The sequence below is a fragment of the Epinephelus lanceolatus genome, chromosome 20 (assembly GCF_041903045.1).
Source record: "Epinephelus lanceolatus isolate andai-2023 chromosome 20, ASM4190304v1, whole genome shotgun sequence".
NCBI classification, from domain to species: domain Eukaryota; kingdom Metazoa; phylum Chordata; class Actinopteri; order Perciformes; family Serranidae; genus Epinephelus; species Epinephelus lanceolatus.
The window spans coordinates 14,515,011-14,536,951 of NC_135753.1; positions in this window are offsets into that span (position 1 = coordinate 14,515,011).

Sequence of the window (21,941 nt, forward strand, 5' to 3'; positions counted from 1 at the left end):
TTGAAAATGGAAGGTTAAGTCAGGAGGTGTGATCCACTGGGGACCTTGAATATCTGTACAAAAAGAAAGAAAAAAAACTTGTGTTAATCCAACCAACAGTTGTTGAGATTTACGGCATCTCTAGAGGCACACTTTTGGATCAACATTCTGCCTGGTGATATAGTCGACACACTGGGTGTGAATCTGGCTGAGGTTTAAATCTGTCACATCTCCCCCGTCAACTCTGCCTCCTCTCTCTTGTCTCAACAGTAAACGGTCAGATGGAGGCAAAAAATCTAAACAGTGGGGACCAGCTGTTGAGATCTGAAAGTGTGGAGGTGTCATTTAATGCTGGCAGTGAGCCACATGACAACAAAATAGAATTCATGTGAGCTGCAATGCAGTTTTCCTGCTCAGCCTCCTAAGCTGATGGCAGCGGAGATAAGAGTTGCACTAAAATAGAGAGAATCTCACATGTGATTAAATAGCTGACCTTTGGCAGGGGGATGTAAGCTGTGAATGGACTTCTATTTCAACTTATATACACTTTTCTTCACTTCCTGTGAGACAGTCTGTCCTTGTTTTCCTTTAAGTTCTTTGATAAATGTTCTCACTTCACAACAAATGGGTTTATATAGCCAGAAGGCAGAATGCACAGACAGATGGCCGAAGCGTTATGTGATATTTTGACTAATTGAATTTTGATCTCCATGTTATTCAAAGATGCATAAATACTCCACGCTGTTCAAACTTAAATAAATACATTATTTCTACCTGGGTGCCTTGTAACTCCAACAACTTTTCAATTAATTATTGACATTAGCTTCAGAGGAAAACCTCTTTGTTTGAATGCTTACCTTTTATAACAGATCTATATAGGAAACATAACAATGACTGGCTTCTTTTTATGTATTGAAACTAGTAAAGTGCTCTCACAGACATATGTGAAATGACCATGACTGTCGTCATCCCACCGTGGAGGTGGGATATACTTTCTTGAAGTTATATGGTGGCTGCACAATTGGGTTAAAGCACTAAAGTTACTTGGTTAGGTTTCGAAAAAGACAATTTTCGGTTAAAATAACTATGTTTCTTATGTATGGGACGGAAGTATATTGTAAAGTGATGAAAGTCCATCACATAACATGACTAAACCACCAATAGCTGAAGTGTCGATAACTGCAGTTCCACTTATGGCCACTTGAGGCTGGCTCAAAAAGCGAGTCAGTCCCCATAGACCTCTATGTTAAGATGTTCAACTGTAAAGCAGAAATAAACATGTTTAGAGACCGGTACTTAAAGAAGCAACAGACAGCATTTTGCATCATGTATTGCCAAACTGGTCGGTCAGCCAATCAGGGACTGGAGCTGGTCCTTATGAGGAACTGTCCGGGGCATGAGATAATTGAGTCAGGAGCACAATGGCAGACGGACAAAGTCTGGAGACAAGTGAAAAACGGCCTCCCAAAAGAAAACGAGCTAATCTGTCTGAGGAGGCGAGGATGCACAAAAAGGAGAGTGATAAAAGAAGAGGAAAAACAAGAGTAAACCTTAGTCAGGCGTTCAAGAGATGGAGGAAGCTCCGTGACCAAAGAGGCTTCAACACCGGTGTCCAGCTAGCTTTCTTTCTAATGGATCAGTAACGTTAAGTAATAGGGCTAAATGTTAGCTAGCCGAGAGAGGACTGTACTGTACTGGCTGCTAGTTCATTCCTAGCTGGCCAGCATCACAAATCGCCGCAACCAGGGACCGGGTAGCGAGTGTTGGTCAGCTGACATCCTCATTGCCATAGCCCTCGGACAGTGATTTACTGTGAGTTGTTTGTACTGGTACTGTGCATTCTGGTATAATTATTTGCATTACTATTTGTTTTTTCTTCAGATAAATCTGATAATTGTTGCTTAGTCTCTTTACTTATTAATTCAGTATAGTGTCCACACACCTTCTCATTCTGCATATACATAGAGGTATACTGGTGGCTTTACAGCCTACATTTTATTGATTATCTCTGATCCGCACAGTCAATTTGATCGTTGCGACAGTGCGAGCAACACTGCTGACGCTAGGTAGCACCAAGCTAAAAAAAATGAATCCTATCTGTTGCCTCTTTAACACAGTTTTGGTCTCTATAGCTAATTTTCTGGTTCATAAACTATGAGGAGGTAATTTTTTAATATACTTCACTTATTTACATTTTATCAAGGCTTAAAGTGAAGCATATTTGACGGTGGGGCCGCTTAAGTGTCAGGCCGTCTGTGAGGCGTCGCTACAGTCTGTGAGTCAGATCCACCTCTCCCTTCTCTGCAGCTCCAGCCTCTCAGCCAAATATGGTCACTTCTGGCCCCAAATAACCAAGGTAGCAACATCCAAAATGCTGAACTCGAAGCTTCAAGGCAGGAGTCCACATACCAATGGGTGACATCACAGTGGCTATGTCCATATCTTACACAGTCTATGGTAACTATGTCAAGAACATAAGTATGTCAAAAGAAGTCAAACTGAATTTTACTCTCACTGTTTGTTGGACCCATCCACCACCCCAACATCCTTTCTATGTGGACTTTCTGGCCCTTTAAGCCCAGTTCAGACCAAAGATTTGCAATGAGATGAAAGGTGCAACTACTTGTAATGCACTGTTTAGTAACATATTAAAAACCTGCTGGTTCACACCAATGCAACTAGAGGAGACCGTTTATCATCTCTATGCAACAACGCTCTGTACTTCCGTTCTGATTTCAGGCTTATTTTGTGGCTGAATATAATTTGTAACTTCTTCAAATATGAATGAGGATAGTGATAGTGAGATACTGGCTACAGCAAGTGAACACACATTTGCAGTCATTTTGACTCGAGCAGCAGACTTCACTACAAGCCGATTGGCTGCAGAAACAGGTGACGTGCTTTACGTTCTAAAGGGGAGGAGACACCATCAGCCAGCTTGAGTTGAGCTCAGACAGCCAGTTCACACCACTGCAACTTTTCTCTGCAATGTTCTAAAACCGTTTCGTCTCGTCATGAATCATTCGTCTGAACTGGGCTTGATACAACATATAGGGTCGTACCACTAGCCATCATTGAACCAGAGAATTCGTGTTTGTTGTGTACACTCCTGAATCAGTATTGCCACTCCTTTTTTGATAATTGCCGTTAACACAAGGCACACTGTGGGTCGGATCGGATTACATCAGAATGATCTGAAAATCTACAAAACATAAAAGGTTTCTCTTTTCATTTAACACATAATTTCCAGTAACAAAGAGCTGCTTGGCCTTGTGTTTGTCATGATAAGACTACACAATATAATGCTAATAATGTCCCAAATATAACAGACATGAGGAAACTGGTGTACAAAATGACAGTTGGTTTTTTTATCCAGTGTACTGTGACACAATAGAAGACAATCAATGCAGCATCTGGGACATCTTGAGACGCCCCAAAGCAAACTAGCATGTCAGATTTGTTTTTTGCCTTTGTTATCTTAGTGTGACAGTGTTCCCTCCTCCGTTACACTGTGAATATAATTCATCCCCCCTCCATCCTTTTCCCCTCCCACTGAATGTGTCCCCTCCATAAACCAAGAGCCGACTGTCAGACATGATCTAAGGAAGAAGTATCAATCTGGAGTGATGACTTTCCCTAAAACGATTCACTGTAAAAGTGAGCGGTGAGCTTCAAGACTCTTTTAATGTGTTTGTTGGAACCTAATTGGTGAGAGTGCTATGAATGGGAGAATCATTCTGGTAAATTAATCTTTCCAATATGCGGTGGACTCACTCAGTGCCTGTACTGTCGCTTTGACAAAGTGCTGAGGGACAGCTAACGAACCAGATGCCCTTACGTGCACCTGAAAGGAGAAGGAAAAAAAATATGAGGAGATACTGCTGGGTTCATTTCCCTGTTCACTCAGATAATAGATTTTTTCTGAACCTGTGAGCGGCTGCTTAGATAATCACGTCACCTCTGTCTTTTTATCTTACTCATATCTGTGGCCTGCAAAGTCATATCCATACATAGCGATACTGCTGCAGCAAAAACCATCATGAATTAAAAGCTTTCAGCAAATTCGTGACAATGAGGCGCTTATGCTCCTAATGCTGCATCATTTTCTGTGCTGTGTCTAACCACGCTAACTCAGGGGCTACATAAAAGAGCATTAAAATACTGATTCTTGTTATAATTAAATCATTTTCTTCAGAAATAGAACAATTTTGGGGGGGGATTTAAAAGGCTGGAAACATAGAAGGTGACACCTCAACTGTCTCAATCTGCAGTTTCCGAGACTTTTTCTTCCCTTGTAAGCCAATTTTCAAGGAACCTTTACCATTCCTCATCTGTCCAACACATGCACTCAGACTTCCCTGCCCTATCCAGTCACATGATCCTGCTCCTCTTAGCATACCTGCCCCTCATTCCCTCATTAAGTCCCTGAGTACATACCTGCCTCTTTACCACTGTCATCTACCACAATAGGCATTTTTAACAGCAGACATTTTGATTTTAAAGTTGGCTCTGCTCTATAACTTCTTTGCATATGACTTCATACATCAGTGTCCAGATAGGTGGCAGGCAACTAGAGGCAACGTCTACCAACACTGCACAAATGCCTATGATTTGTGCTGTTAATGACTGTACCAATCAGTCAAATCTGGAAAGAAGCAAGAGTCCCAAAATAGTATGTATAAAGGGAGAAGTAATTTTAAAAAAGAAAAAACTGACACTGAAATGAAGGCAGACATGAATTAACAAACCTCCATCTGAAGTCTGGAGGAGCAGACGCAGAGTCAGCTAATGTCAAATATAAATGTTAAAGCTAGTATTGCCAATTCCAACGTGCTGTGACAATTTCTCCGTGTCTTTTAGCTAGGACCCCTGTTGTTAATGGCATTTCTGTCACAACTGAACCTGAATCTGAACCCAAATGCACAACTCAGAGATGGATTAAAGTGCAAATAAACAATCTTTAATTTCAAAGTAACAAAGGAAAATCGCTCATACAGAGGAAAATCTAAAACCAAATCAGAACAACAAAAAATCACTCTTGCGAGGAAAACAACAAGGATCAAGGAAAAGGCTAGATAAAGTATCAAATTAACATAAAACTAGACAATGGCAAAAGCTGAGCAAAGTATCAAAAGAATACATAACCTGATAAATCATTAAAGGGACATGGAGGACCTCAGACTTGACGAGACAAGACGAACTGGCACAGGACAAAGGGAAACACAGACTATATGTACCCACACACACACAAGGTAATGGGAAACAGGCGGAAACAATCAGGGCAGGGCAGACAATCAGACCGGTGGGAACACACGAGAGGAAGGGGCAAGTTACCTGAAACGAGAGGAGAGTTGGATGTCAAAATAAAACAGGAAGCCACGAGACAACATAGACACAAGACAGAACTAAAAATAACTAACTTAACTTCTTGGACATGACAATTTCAGCAGGTCTCTGGTACGTAGAAAACAGTGGCTAATATTAGTAAGCAGGTAGCCTGATGCCAGCGGTGCATCCATTTAAAGAATTCAAGATGAAATGATAGTAACTCTCAAGCATATTAGTCGCCTGGCCAAAATAAAGATGGCAGTTGTCGTACTTTGGTTCCAAGGTCGTGGACTCAACTGTACATAAATTATGCATACTCCAATACTCTCTCTACTATGCTTGTATCTTGATGAGGAAATTTGTAATGACAATCGCATCCACACTGGGAAAATCGGTCAAGTCATTTCCCCTAATTTTGTATGGATCACATCCAATAGGAGTATCAATTTCCTGATGATGCTTGTTGTCTGTAGGTTCATCCAAACCTTTAATGTCATCACTTTCCTTTTTTTTATTTAGATATGGATTTATCACTTCCTGAGCCAGCATGCAGATTTGTTTGCCTTTTTGGACTGCCTTCATGTTGCTAAACTGTTAACCTGCTTATTTGACACAGTTTCAGCTACAGAAAGTTTACCCTAAACTGTTGTTGAAAAGAAGAAATTATATTCATGTTGATTCAAGTAAAGAACAAAAAAATCTTCTCAATGAGCATCAACTATTAAAATAAGAGGGTAATTCTTCCACAACTTTACTTACAAATGTTGAAGATTTGTAAAACCCACTAAAAGTACTCTCATACTGTTATCAATTACTACTAGAAGTGGGACATGCCTGAAACACTTCCAGCAGGAGGCGCCCAGGGGGCATCCTGATTAAATGCTCGAACCACCTCAAATGACCCTTTTCGACGCAAAGGAGCAGCGGCTCTATTCCAAGCTACTTCCGGATGTCTTTTATGTGAAAAGTACTATGTGTCAAATAAATGTAATGGAGTACAATATTCCTCTTTAAAATGTAGTGAGTACAAGTATAAAGTAGTGCTCCATGGAAATACTCAATTGCAGTACAAGTATGTACCGAAGCACAGTACTTCAGTATATGAGGTGAGTTACATTCCACCACTGGCATTTAATATTACCATATCTAACATCAAGTACCAAAACATTTAATTTAATAAATGGATTTACGTTTTATTTATTTTTTAAGAAAGTAAATTTTTATTTAGATGCTGATTTATTCAGTTATTCAGCCACAGTTGCAGTTGGAACATCTTTATCATGTATGTATTTAAAAGAACAACAGAGGAAAGCAAGTAAAACATTGGTCTGGTTTGGTTCCTCTCGCCACATCGCTAGAGGGAGAGGAAAACTCTCGCTGTCTGGTTTACACTCCCTGTCTCACTGTTGATGCTTTCCACCCAAATAGGACTGGGCAAGAGGAAACCAAATCCTTCTATCCATTAAAGTTGTGACACTGAGGGGTCTGCAAACAACTTCAGAGGCAGAATTCTTTTAAGACAGATGACTCCAGGAAAACCCACTGGGTAAAATTTGCCCTTAGCATTAAATATTCCAAATGACCGCCCTGCCAAACACTTATCTCTCTTAACATATGGTTAATATTAGCAAGAGATTAGTGGCTGCCTTGAATTATTGTCAGGGCATGCAGGGGTGAGAGAATGCAAATGTATAACAAGGAATATAATTTGGAAATATTTGCCTCTCAAGGTCAAATAGGAGTTCTCTACTCTGCAAGCTGGTCAGACAGGAAGTGTCGGCTGTGCTAATGCCAGAGCATTTTGATCTGTGATTACCTTCAGGGGTCTGGGAAAAAGTCTCTAAGTGTGAAAATATGGAAATTGCACTGTCAAGCAAAAACCTGACCGCCTGTGCCCTTATTGCTCTCAGTGCCAAAGCGTCCCATTTTTAGAAACCTCATTTTCGCCCACATGTCTCGCCATGGAGGCATGTGGGCAGCCTAATGCCCCTCTGGTCACCATTAGTGCCTCTCTGGTTGGTTCAAAACACCCTCTGGTCAATTCAAGTGCCCCTTTAGTGTGACCCAAAGGCAAAATGAGCAATCACATTAACCCTGCACATAAGAGTTGCTCGTCCTGACACTTTTTTTTAACCCACTGTTGATCCTTCTGTGCACACCAAGGCCACATCAAAGCATCATGAGCCCCGGGGCTACATCTTCAAGGCCCTTCCTCAGCCCCCATCAAAACTCAACTTTTCCCACTGTCCAACTGGCACAACATCAGCCACGCCTAATTTGCATACAATAATACATTAACAATCACTTATGCCTGCAGTTTAATTTTATGACTGTTGTGGCACTAAATGCAAGCTCATAGTGAAGCATACATATTTCCATCTTGCATTAGTCCAAAGTTGTGACTAAATCTTGACTGGAAACGACTCCAACACCTTTTGTTTTATGCAGTGAGAAGGTATCTCACAGATAATTCGTCGTTTCATCATTAGACATCTGCCATTTCTTCTCCATTGAAAGCGAGCAATGTGTATAAATTGAAACAAGATGCCTGATGGAAGTTTAGCTCAAAACAGCTCACCTGCAGCCTTTGAGGACATGTCTCTCCAACCTGGTCTCATGCTGATGTCGTTGAATATGGGTGCTAGGGCAGCTACTTCCGGGTCAGACACTAACGAAAAAGTTATTGTGTAACGGCGCCTGGTGGTGTCAGAGTTAAATGCGGCTGAACAACAACGTAAGAAAAGGGAGCGAAAAGTCCAAGTAGGGTAGATGGGGTTGGTGGTGGATGGGTCCAACAATCACCAACTTTCACCCGCAAGGCCTTTATAAATGTAAAACCAAACCCTGTATTTTCCTAAACCAAACCACATGCTTTTGTTGTCTAAACTGTACCACAGCGTGTGTTGGCAAAATATAACCACGTGCATTTGTTGTTGAAGAAAAAAAAGTCAATTTGCGGTGTTGTACCGACGTAGTACGTTTATTGTGAAAGTGACTGAATGCAAACTATACATATCCTGTGAAATGGTAGAGACAATGCATGGAAGAAGCTGCAGTTGACACAACATCCCAGAACTTCAACAACAAACACACGAGAGGTACTTTGCATGTCATATGTGGACTTGGAAAGTCCATGACCAAGCATCAGTATGTGACAAGGTCAAAATGAAAATGTGTTGGTTTTTTATTGGCTTTAAATCCAAAATGTTGCCATATTGACATAGTTTTAGTTTTCTTTAGAGACTAACTCTGCCATGTCTTGTCTCATCACCCCAAAAAACTTTCTAGTGAACAAACACAGTGTGGCTCCGTTAGTCAGTTCGTAAACAAACATAAAATTATGCTAATCATGTTGTCATATTTCTTATTACTAATGCAATACAAGTTGGATTTAGTGCCATGAGGCCATCAGCGTAACTTGCCAGTGTAGGCCATTCTTTTATTTGCCCGAATGTTTCATGATGACAAATACTAGTTTGCATAAAATCAAACCAACGTAAGCCTGAACACCACCCTGGACCAGCAAAACCAGAAACTGACCCAACTCTTCATGTAAGCATTTCATTCTTGACACTGGAATTAAGACAAAAGAACCTTAAACCAACAATTACTGACTTTTGGCCACTTGGGGGCAGCAGAACCAAGCTGTAAACACAACACTGACATATTATCACTATTAAAGCAGATCTGACAAACATTAGCTAACAGTTGCTTAATTACACATCTATCAGAAAGGGAGCAATGTTGGATCATTTGGAGTCGGGTTCTTGGCTACCCATGAACATAAGGTAACTTAAATACTCGCACACTTTTAGCTCTGTCTTGGTCTCTACCAACTCCTGGGGGAAATATCTAGCTGTCTATGGCAGCTGAGGCTCCACTCTGTAAGCCGCTATCTTTGTCCGCTGTTTGTTGCTGGACAGGTAGCGTTTTTAAAACTATTTGTGTTAACACCAGCCTGCTATGTCTGGAGATGACACTGATGAGAGCTGTGAGAGTAAATCAAACAGTGAAGGTGCTGGCTGAGAAACCAAAACAATGAGCTGAAAGAATCTAAAATGCACTGCAGAGCTTAACATTACATTTTTCACTATCATTTGATCCATGTTTTTATGAAAATATTGATCATAGCTTATTTAACTCAATGTCCTCTTGTGAGCTTTTCCTGGAGTTTTCAACTCCATCTTATGGTCTTTGTCAATAGATGGTGTGCCAAGTTGTCTTGAAGAGACAACACACTGGGCAAATCTTGCTATATTTACCATATGTTCAAAAACAAGTGAGCCATATCTGTCCTCTGATCAAAGCAATCAGATGTGGTCGAAAGCTCAGAAAAAGCTAGTAAGTGGACCTTGAGGTAAGTTTTTCTTTTACCCATCAATTAAATTGTTTGAAGTATGCAAAGCTTTGCAACTTTAACAACCACAGTTGTTCATGATCATGTGCAAAATGTGTTTGTATGTACTTAAATAATGTCATTAATGGAACTAACAAGATATTCAGACAAGTAGTAAACAGAAAAATAAACAAATTGGGGCAACTGATTATCTACAAATCGTGTACAGTTGCCTATAGTGGTAAATTTGATGCTGATAATCATTCTGTGTTTTTGTTGGTATAAAGATTTTATTGTGAATTTGTTACACTGATATTTCATGCAAATTATAATATAGGATAAAATCTTGTTGTTTTTTTGTTTGGTATATTGAAGCATAATGTGGCATTTTAGGTATAAAGTTTTTGCATGCACAGGTCTGACAGCTGTTTCGGGGGAATAAGTTGTGGCCTATGATATGACCAGTCATTTAAACTACAAGACCAAGAGCCAATGGGGAAATATTTTTCAGAATAACAACCTGAGGTTCCTGTCATGAGGGATTTTTATTGAAAAATCAATGCACTAAAAGGCACAAATATCTTCATTTTTTCTCAGTAGTATTGCTAAAACTGGCACACTTGGACCTGAGATGTCTGGGACGTTATCAGGCCAGCTGGCAGCCAGTCCACACCGCTCACTCACCGCGTTGAAAGGTGTATGGCATTTTGATAAGGGTTTTGAGTTTACCTGCATTACCATGTTTCTTGCTGGGTGTTATGACGGCCTGTATTACTCTTTGGGGTGTTGTGTCTGCCCTCCAGGCGGTTTCACTGTTATCTGGGCCCAGCCAGACTCACACAGGAGAGCTATAAATGAGCACTGGGAAATGTGATAGCTCATGTGTGGCCATACACTACCTTTACACATGAATAAAACATGAGGCGGTATGGACCGTTTATGCAAGAAATACACAGGGGTCTATCCAATTCCATGTATCTCTCTGTGTCTGCGTGTTTATCACCACCACAGTTTCTGTTTCTCCCCTACACACAGAAATTTCAAATTATTTCTGCATCAAACTCCCATTTTGTTTTGTAATGGCACTCCCTGGCTCTCCAATCATATCTTAATGAGAGGTTGGATTGTGAAAGAAAAACTCTTTTTATTTCTTTCATTCTCTCCATGAGGCGCTCCTCCTCTGCTCCATACTCTCCTCAGATAAACAGCTTACCTTTGGCATGACCCATTCCACTTTAATAAGCACTAAGTACTCCACTGTCCCACTTTTCAAAGCCGTTAATTTGATAAGTGAGGGGATCTCTCACTTAGCAATCATATTCTGGACAATTAAACCCATATCTGAAGAATAGGGCCTGTCTGGAGGGCTTTTTACTGCCAATTATGTGGAACAGTTTGTCTCGATGTCTAATACTCTGTTGAAATGAGCCATTGTTGTTAGAGAGCTATCTTTGGTACACTGACATAGTTTTTAGTTCATTTTGATTTAAACATTAAGGAACAGAGTTTAACATTGATGTGATGTCCGGTGGCAAAACTGTCACATCAATGAGAGGGTTTTTTTCACTTTCTTTTGAGGGGAAATCAGGTGTTTTTGACAGCCTTTTGTAGTTTTGGCTATTATTTCTATGAGATAAAATTGTTCTAGGTCAGTTACTGGGATCTAAAAAAATTTGGTGACATCGATTAAACAGAGCCAGTAGGGCAAACAAATGTGAGTTATCTGAAACTGAAAATGAGCACACCTATACACTGTGCAATTTTGTGCCATCCCAGACTAAAGATGACAATTAAGAGAGAAACGCAGTGAAATATTTGGTTGTCACTGAAAAAAATCACAAATTTAGGGCCAAAATCTCTTAATGTAACTGCTTATATGACCACGTTTACAAACCAACAAGTCATGACACAACATGAAATTACACAAAATACAATGACAAGCTAGATTAAGACCCAATTTTGATTATAAGGCCTATTCAGTTGCTTAATAACACTCAAATTGGATGATCTTTATGGTAGGTTACTGTTGAAAAAAATCTTTACCCAAAACTCACTTTGCAACATCATTGTCCCATGTTTTCCTCTTTTGGTAACAACCAACTTTACAGAGAGAGCTGAGTTGGAAGGCGAAGCTTTCAATTTACTGGTCAATCTACGTCCCAACCCTCACCTACGGCCATAAGCTCTGGGTAGTGACTGAAAGAATGAGAATGCATCTACATGTAGCACAAAGGAAACACTTAGCACATCTATTAAACAAGACAGGTGCGTTGGAGAGAGAAGACCAAAACTAACTTGCAATGTATAATTTATTTGCGACGTTTCGGTACTAGACATGTAGCCAAAATGAGCTTCCTCTGTGGGGTGGAGATAGGGTAAGGAGCTGCTTCTTCTCCAAAGGGGTCCGTTGAGGTGGTTCAGGCATCTGATCAGGATGCCTCCTGGGCGCCCTCCTGAGGTGTCCCAGGCACGTCCAACTGGTAGTACGCCCAGGGGCAGACCCAGAACACGCTGGAAGAATTACATATCTCATCTGGCCAGGGAACACCTTGGGGTCTCCTAGGAGGAGCTGGAAAGCGTTGTTGGGGAGAGGGACGTCTGGGGTGCTTTGCTCGGTCTGCTGCCCCTGCTACCAGGCCCTGGATAAGCTGATGAAAATGGATGGATGGATGAATGCATGGATGGTAACAACCTACCTTACACTCTCCCTCCTCTATTTGAAGGTTTGTCAAGGCATAAAAGTGTCGACCAAAGCTGGTTTTGCTTCATGTGAGTACGTTCAAGAACCAGGAAGTCACTCTGCAATATTTCAATGCACAAATAATAATGTAATAATTTAAGGTTTGCATTTCTCTTACAAATAAGTGTGGTAAAACTGGAGGTTTTTCTGATCATCTGACGGCTCATGTTCATGCTAAAAGTATTACTGGCTACAACATTTTGCAACTGTGCTCAAAACAAATGCTAAACTGAGGTGCATTAATACAGGGTATTTAATCCGAGTTAGTGATTGTAAGAACAGTGAAAAAACTAGCCAAGGATGTTTTGTGAGTTTTATTTTGTTTCTGTCAAGTTTGAAAAAAGTGTGTTTTATAAAGAATTAACAAGGCAATTAAGCCAGTTTTAGCTCGGTGAAAGAGACAAACTTGAATTCGGAAGGTGTATGGTTGTATTTCTATTTAATAAGGACAATAGGTGCAAGCAAATATCCTTTCGTGACACTTTGTGAGTTTATTAGAATAAAAAAGCTAACAGAGGTTGTGGAACATAGCAAACTTGTTACCCTAACACGTCTCCCAGCTGAAACAATACAAATACCATCATATACTGTGTACCCTGGTGAAAAGTCAGGAGGGTATGGGTACAGAAAAATAGATACTGCTCAAGCCTAATAAATCAGGCTTTTCTCACAAACTGTATGTTTTCCTATGAAAATTAATGCACCCAAATTTATACATATCCCACATACTTTAAAGGGCTGCGATCACATGACAAATGTGATGATGGGTGTAAACAAAGAAGCAGTCCCAAGCGGTCTTGTAATCAGGTTGGGATGGTGGATAGGTGACAAAAAAACAAACTTTCTCCTGGAGTTGCATATTCGGATGTGTGCGAACTTTGAGTCATTTTAAGGTATGTCTTCACCATGTCTTTTTCTAAGCCACAGTAATTTAACTTGCCTAACCCTAACCTCCGTAACTTTACTTTAATTGCCAAACTGTACGTTAAGGACGTAACATCATTCGTGGGGCGCTAATTTGTAGGATATTATCCAAATTTTTCAATGGATATTATACAAACAACTCAATGAGAATTTGTTGAATTAATACAATTTTATTTTTAAAATAGGCACACAAATTGAAAGTGGCATGAGGACAGTGAATAGAGTTATTGCAGACAGACTATACACACACAACACATGATCAGAGGTGACTGCCAGTCTGCTTGGATCCCCTCAGGTAGTACACCTATTGAAACACAGACCCAAAACCTGTAGCAATACAATGTAACCCTACTCAACCTGATTAGACTGAACATATTGTCATTTGAACTCTGCTGAACTCAGATTGGGTCCCAGATATCAGAAAGACCTCTATTTCCTGCCCTGTGGTAGCAAAGATTAAAATGTTATCATGTCGCATTGGAATAAGAGTAAAGATTGAGGCTGTAAAAACACAAGTATTGTCCATTAACTTCTCTCAATTCATTTAGTGAGGCACACAGGTACGCTTGTGGGTACATTGACCTGACTGACCTGCGTTGAAATCCACCACCAACACCACCTTCCCCACTGTCTCAACATGACAAATGAAAAACTATGAGGCTATAGAACAGCTGGATAAACACAGGCAGCAGAGCCAACAGTGCACGGAGATCAGTCAAACGTCATCACCTCCTGACAGCTGGGTCAGCCAGGTCTCATGTAATAGTGATGAATGTTTCCCCTGAGCTGACATGAAGTTTCAAATCCACAAACTATCAAAGGATTGTTTATCGTTACATTTGGACCCTCAAATACAACTCTAAATGGCCCAGAGTGAGTGGTCTTATTCCTTTCACATTTTTTGAGTGAGTCACTTGTGTGATCACAGCTCAGGAGGAGAAAATACTCTGCGGGCATGTCACTGACCGATTTCATTAGACATTTTTGATGTGAGCTTTAGTCATTTGGTGCTGTTCTAAAAATGAATGACACGCTGTGATTCAATTCAGCTCCAAGAAGAGACACACGATTTTAATGACTTAGTCCGGGTGAAGCAAAATCAGTAATTTCTTCCTTAACACATCCTAAATGTTAGAAAATACTTGTTGTAAACTTGCAAAAAGACTGGGAACTGTGAAGTACTGGGTCATGAAGTTAAACTGCTGTTTCTAAACTATTTTTCACCATTTCTGTGTCCTGGATTTTCATTGTGCTAATGGGTTATGCTGCACTCACACAACAAGCAACACAGCAACAGCGTGACCAGTTACATTAATCTCCGAGTTGTCGTTAAAGTGTTGCTCAAGCAATGGTTGATGTAGTTAAGTCGTCATGGGCTTGGATGTGTTTGCTACAAAGCATCTTGACTGAACATCATCTAAAGCTTGTATTTGGTCGAAAAATATCTATGCTTTTGATCAACGTCTGAGTCTCATGCAACATCACATTTCTTGAAACAGAAACATATGATCGGTTGACGCTTCACTGCGTCACAGAAGCACTGAAGAAAGTTCATGCTGGCTTCCATTGGAGCCTATCCCAGCTGACAATGGGCGAGAGGTAGGGTACACCCTGGACAGGTCACCAGACTGTTGCAGGGCTGACACATAGAGACAGACAACCATTCACACCTATGGCCAATTTAGAGTCACCAATGAACCTAACCTGCATGTCTTTGGACTGTGGGAGGAAGCCGGAGTACCCACAGAAAACCCACGATGCCACAGGGAGAGCATGAAGCTTTTGCACAGAAGGGCTCAAACACCCTAGGGTTTGAATCCCACATCCCGGGTTTGAACCAGGAACCCTCTTGCTGTGAGGCAACAATGCTTACCACTGCACAACCATGCCGCTCATTACATATATGAAAAGGAAAAACAACCCAGTCAAACTTAAAAACAGTGCAGGTAACTCTCTCAGACTGGTTTCTGTGAAATGTAAAAAGAGCTCTGTAATAGCAGCAGAAATGGGCAAGCACGTTTTGTGGATTGTTTCCGTCTAGGTGTTTCATCCCCGGAACAAGCCACTTTGTTTTTGGTAGACGAGATTAGATCATGATTCACTTCATGGAATCAATTTCACAGTGTATTACAGCAGCATCCCCTGCAAGATCAGTCTGAATGTCATTTTGGGGGAATGATTTGTCTCGCTCGGAGTGCACAAGCATTTTCCCCGCGTACTGTACCTACACTCCTCAGTTTATCATATTTGCCCTCAGAAAATCTTTATTAGCATGAAAGGCTTGCATTGGGTCTCATGGGAGAGCGGGCTGGCATTGATGCGGATGACAGCAGCAGTCTCTTTTCACACTCTGTAGTGTTGACAGACGTGGAAATAGTAAGGATCTGTCAGGAAGCACTGCAGAACTCACTGCTCGAGATGCACCGACTATAAATATTTCAGGAAATAACAATCAGGGCTGTTTATTCTCTCCGAAGTTATCCGTAAGTATGACTGACTTGTTTTGAAGGTGGTTGTTGTTTTGACAGATTTTGGGGCTGACAGTGACTGCTCCCTGTCTGCGTGCATGCTGACGTTGTGTCTGCCAGCTCAAGCCAACAGGCTGCGAGTGCGCACGGCATACAGCAGATGAAACAGTGACACTGCAGCTATATGTCATCCCTTGGCTTTCTCTGAAAAATCTTACTTTTCATAAAGCTGTACATCTTTACATTCTTGTATTTCAGAGATGAGTTATAGAGTCGAAAGATGACTTTCAGGGAGCAGTTTGGAGCTGGAGCTAATTGTTTAAAGTAGTACATTCAGGAACATATAGAGCTGCAGGTACCATTGACATTACCAGTACTGTTGCACAGTGCTCACTGCGAAACACTAAACCTGTGAAACGTACCTGCATGTCTGTATGCCAGTGTGAGCATGCTAGCATTCTGAGATTAGCAGCCATTAGCCAGACACACCAAACTGACATCAAAGAACTAGCCTCACCTCGCTTTTGTCTCCTCAAAGATGTTGCACCTGAACACATCACAAAGACTACAGCCAACAGCCAACAAACTTGTATGTTCTGCATGAGAGGAAATAACTCTCCATACCAGCAGGTGGCAGTACTCTGTGTTTAACTTAAAAAAGCCGGGGGGGGGGCTGGAAGGCTGACCGTATGCTAGTCACTAGTTAGCAGTTAGCACATTAATATCACAAACAGATATTGACACTTGAATGGTTTCCTCCAGTTTATTCTGCTATTGATGCTAAGGTTAGCTAATGTGCTGAAAAGTTAGCATTATGGAGAGATCCAATATTCCTCTTAATACCTTAACAATTTCTGATAAGGTGAACATGATAACCCTTAATATATATGACGTTATTCATCCTTACAACAGTGAATATTTTTTCCATAACCTGATATGAAGTGTGCGCTGCACATGTGAGCATTCTTGATGATCACCTCCATCAAGTCCTTTCACCTCATCACATTTAACCATAGTTGTCTTTGTTTTTGTTGACGTCGGCTGGTATGCGATACAATTTATATTGTGAGTCATGACTCCTTCTACTCTCGCACCCAATAACACAACAAGACAACATATTTAGGGCCTCTCCCAATACCCCCCCTTAGCCCTACCCCTTGGCCCTACCTCTACATTTGCGTGTTCCCGCAAGGGGTAGTGGTTTCCCAATTCCTTTTTGCGTGTAGGGGTAGGGGGCATAACGAGGGGTAGTGGGTATGAAACTAGCCCTTAGGAGCAAGGGATTTCAGATGCTGACTTGCCAGCAAGGGGTAGACATTGCCATGGCTACCACTGACGGGGAAAAAAGTTCATACATAGCTAACGTTACCGTCGTCAGGTCTAGCTCGCACTATCTGGCATCTGTCAGCTGTCCTGTTCTGCAAAATTGTCCGACTTTTCACATTACGATAACACGCCAGCTAGTATAACTATGCTGCCTCGTAATGTTAGCTGGTTAGCTAGCTAGCAGAAGTCCCCTGCCGTCTGTCATTCATCAAACGAAGCATGATGAATGTGGCACACGCGATCGGTAGGATGAATGAGACTCTATTGTAGATGCCGGTTGGAAATGTAGATGGCTCGCAGCTTCCTGTTTAAAATAGTTACGTATGCGTGAACGTAATCGACGGGGTGATGTAGTGAGTGGTGTCCCAATTTCTAGGGAAAGATTTCTACCCCTAACCCTCGTTGCTTCATTTTGAGGGCCAAGGGATAGTGGGCAAGGGCTAGGGGTAGGGCCAAGGGCTAAGGGGTAGTGGACAAGGGGAGGTATTGGGATTGGGCCTAAGACTGCTACATAGCCTACAGTCCTGTGGTGGCAAGTCGTGTTTCACCTCCAGCTAACAGAATGATGTCATTGTGATGTCAGCCCTAAAAGGGTCTATATTTCTCCAAAGGAGTGATAATTCCGGTCGTGTGAAAAAATATATATTTAAACAGTCAACTGACATAATAAAACATGACAAATCACAAAAAACATGTTAGAGACGTCATTTTTGTTGTCTAGTCCAAATTTTATGAGGTGTTGGGTTTGTGTTTGAGGGGGTTTATAACCTCTAAACTCCTGACTACGGCCCTGATAATAATGACACATACAATCGTACATTCATTTTATACCGAGCTAACACTTTCAACTTAAAGGGCCAGTGAGTAAAATGGGTTGAAAACAGTGACATCAGTGGTCAAATTCTAGATTGCAGGGCTCACTTGCTCACCCCTCCCGTCGGGTAAATGACGGTGGCCTAGTAGGGACAAAAAGCCTTGCGCACAAGTTTTTCAGGACAAGCGACGAGGTGAATGTTTATTTAGAAATCTAAACCATGTTACAATATTGTAATGAATCCCTCACGAGCAGGAGACCAGAGGAGCATTCAGGAAAAAGGCCAGTTTATTTGAGCACTCCAAAAACTCCGGTAACACTCCAGGGGGTAAAAGACTCCGTCCCAAACTCTGACTCTTCTAGCGTAACAGACACACTTCATACACACATACTCGTTTACAGTACCACGCGGGTACCCCCCTCCCCTCTCTGCTCCACCAATCTCTAGCCCGCACACTGACTGACAGCGTACCTGTAAACAGAGCTCAGCTGTTTATTTAGCCTAGCAATATCTCCGGACTATAGTAGCTGCAATGGACGACTTTGAACGTGATTTTGAAGAGTTTCTTGTAGCGGACACAGACCCAGAGCCATACCTGTTTGAGCCGGAGCGTACAGATGAGGAAATCCATGTGTTGGATGCTGAGCGGGCGAGACGAGAGGCTGAATCCTCCACTCCCATTTTGCTGCACAGAATGGGATTCGGTGCTACTGCTGCCATTGTTGGGGAGATATATCATCAGGAGGAAAAGCGCCGCAGAGAGTGTATCACAAGGAGTGAAGTTGCATCTTCTTTCCTCGCAGATGACGGTTCAGGTTCATTCTCTCCTGTTGCGTGGTAAGTGTGGTCCATTCACAAACTTTATAACTAAAAAACCTTTTCACTACTCTCCATCGACGAACTACTAACACTCTCTGCTCCTCCTCCTCCTTCCTTCCTTCCTGTCTTCATTGGTTTATTTATACACACGAAACGCGTTCTCTGGCTGGCTGGATTGTCCGCTAGGGCTGCCTTACATACATGGCAGCGCAAGATGGCGACCTCTCTAAAGCAAGGCCCTTGCTATACATATATATATACAGTACAGGCCAAAAGTTTGGACACACCTTCTCATTCAATGCGTTTTCTTTATTTTCATGACTATTTACATTGTAGATTCTCACTGAAGGCATCAAAACTATGAATGAACACATGTGGAGTTATGTACTTAACAAAAAAAGGTGAAATAACTGAAAACATGTTTTATATTCTAGTTTCTTCAAAATAGCCACCCTTTGCTCTGATTACTGCTTTGCACACTCTTGGCATTCTCTCCATGAGCTTCAAGAGGTAGTCACCTGAAATGGTTTCCACTTCACAGGTGTGCCTTATCAGGGTTAATTAGTGGAATTTCTTGCTTTATCAATGGGGTTGGGACCATCAGTTGTGTTGTGCAAAAGTCAGGTTAATACACAGCCGACAGCCCTATTGGACAACTGTTAAAATTCATATTATGGCAAGAACCAATCAGCTAACTAAAGAAAAACGAGTGGCCATCATTACTTCAAGAAATGAAGGTCAGTCAGTCCGGAAAATTGCAAAAACTTTAAATGTGTCCCCAAGTGGAGTCGCAAAAACCATCAAGCGCTACAACGAAACTGGCAGACATGAGGACCGACCCAGGAAAGGAAGACCAAGAGTCACCTCTGCTTCTGAGGATAAGTTCATCCGAGTCACCAGCCTCAGAAATCGCAAGTAAACAGCAGCTCAGATCAGAGACCAGATGAATGCCACACAGAGTTCTAGCAGCAGACCCATCTCTAGAACAACTGTTAAGAGGAGACTGCGCGAATCAGGCCTTCATGGTTAAATAGCTGCTAGGAAACCACTGCTAAGGAGAGGCAACAAGCAGAAGAGATTTGTTTGGGCCAAGAAACACAAGGAATGGACATTAGACCAGTGGAAATCTGTGCTTTGGTCTGATGAGTCCAAATTTGAGATCTTTGGTTCCAACCGCCGTGTCTTTGTGAGACGCAGAAAAGGTGAACGGATGGATTCCACATGCCTGGTTCCCACTGTGAAGCATGGAGGAGGAGGTGTGATGGTGTGGGGGTGTTTTGCTGGTGACACTGTTGGGGATTTATTCAAAATTGAAGGCACACTGAACCAGCATGGCTACCACAGCATCCTGCAGCGACATGCCATCCCATCCGGTTTGCGTTTAGTTGGACGATCATGTATTTTTCACCAGGACAATGACCCCAAACACACCTCCAGGCTGTGTAAGGGCTATTTGACCAAGAAGGAGAGTGATGGAGTGCTGCGGCAGATGACCTGGCCTCCACTACATACACTTTATATACACTTATATAAACATATTAATGGGTAGAATATTCAGATTCAGATTCTGATTTGACAATAAACCATGCCAAATATTACACACTGGCCCTTTAAGATTTTCAATCATTCATTGACCAAAACAAACTCAATGCTGGACTGAGATTTGGAAAACATTTAAGAATTGGAAACATCAGGAGGGAAAACGTCAGATGTCAGTGACACTGCTGTGAAGTTTATCCTAATTAATTTGAAATCTTGAACATTTAAACCAGTCCCTGCGCTAATTTGTTCAGCAGCTTTTTTAATTCTACCTCTTTTAACAGCCTGGAGTTTGCAAAGGATACAAGGTGACTGTTCAGCAACATCTTCATGCAATTATTTTCACAGATTAGTAACTGTGATCTAATATTAGCAACAGACAAACAAGGATTGATTCAGAAGACAGAATTGATTACTCCGCTGTCATGACCAATGATGCTAATTAGCAATAGCCTTTAACCACTGTCAGTGTGCTGCCTCTAAAGAGTGCTTTGCTAAACCGGGTCTTAAAGAATGTGCTTTGGCAGAACACTTGATTGAGGAAACAACTTTGCTAAGTAGTTAAACTAAAAACAGTTTTATTAAACTGCGAATCACTTCCTTGTTGTGATTAAATTCTCATACTCTCCACTGTAACACACATTATGTTTCTGGGTTGGGGTGTTTCATTATTTTCCTTTTCCTCAAATACTAATCAGATCTTTGTTTTGGGCAGTTGTTTATTTGTCAGAGCCTGCAATCTGTTATTTTGCAGATACGCCAATAAAAGATGTTAAAAATGCTGTCATCACTCATTTTTGTAGTTCATCTTAAAGCAAATGCCTGTTTTCATGTTTTTGTTGCTTACAGCGAGTAATTATGGAAGTAAAACATAATTGCTTGCAATATTCTGCATGCATTTCCACAACAGTCTTTAATAAATCACTGACAATGATAAATCACTCTGACAATGTCAAGGCAAACGATCTTGCAAAGAAATGTACTTTTAGCAGGTTCTATATCTTGGATTTTGTCAGATAAATCAGAAACAAAATGCTAAAAAAATAACCAACAAAACTGTTCCATGATTCCTGAGAATACATCTGACACAGCTAAATGTAATGTTTAGCAAATCAGGGCGAGAAGGAAAACAAACAATGCAAAGAGAGGCAGAGGAGAGGTGTGAGGCCCTCTAGAGCAGGTGGCGGAGGCGCCAGATGCTGCAGAGACGCAGCGAAGCAGATAATGTCCTGCCTAGATAACCTCCGGGGCCTGATTACAGTCGAGCGTCCTCATCTGGGTCAGCTCCAAGCTGGTTCTGCAGGGATCAGCTGTTCCCACTGTCATCCTGATGGTCTGAGGTCTCATCTGTCCCGCAACACAGAGGTCTGAAAACATCTGTGTGGTGAAATTAAATGTTAATTTCGAAAATGTTGCATATCAATTTAGGGAAACGGTTATGCCTGTAATATAAAGTGCCCACTCTGTTGCCTTAAAAAATCTCTCAATGGGTAAAGTGCTACATTCATGTTTTCGGTTAGGTAGTCATATTTCTGTTTCTGTGCTGCAGTTTTTAGACACATGTTGTCAGTTAAACTGTGCGGCTGCCACTGTCAGGCTTGGTTTCCTGTTGATGTAGCAATAAGTTAGCATGGAGTCAGCCAAGTGTTGCAGCAGGCTCTACACTC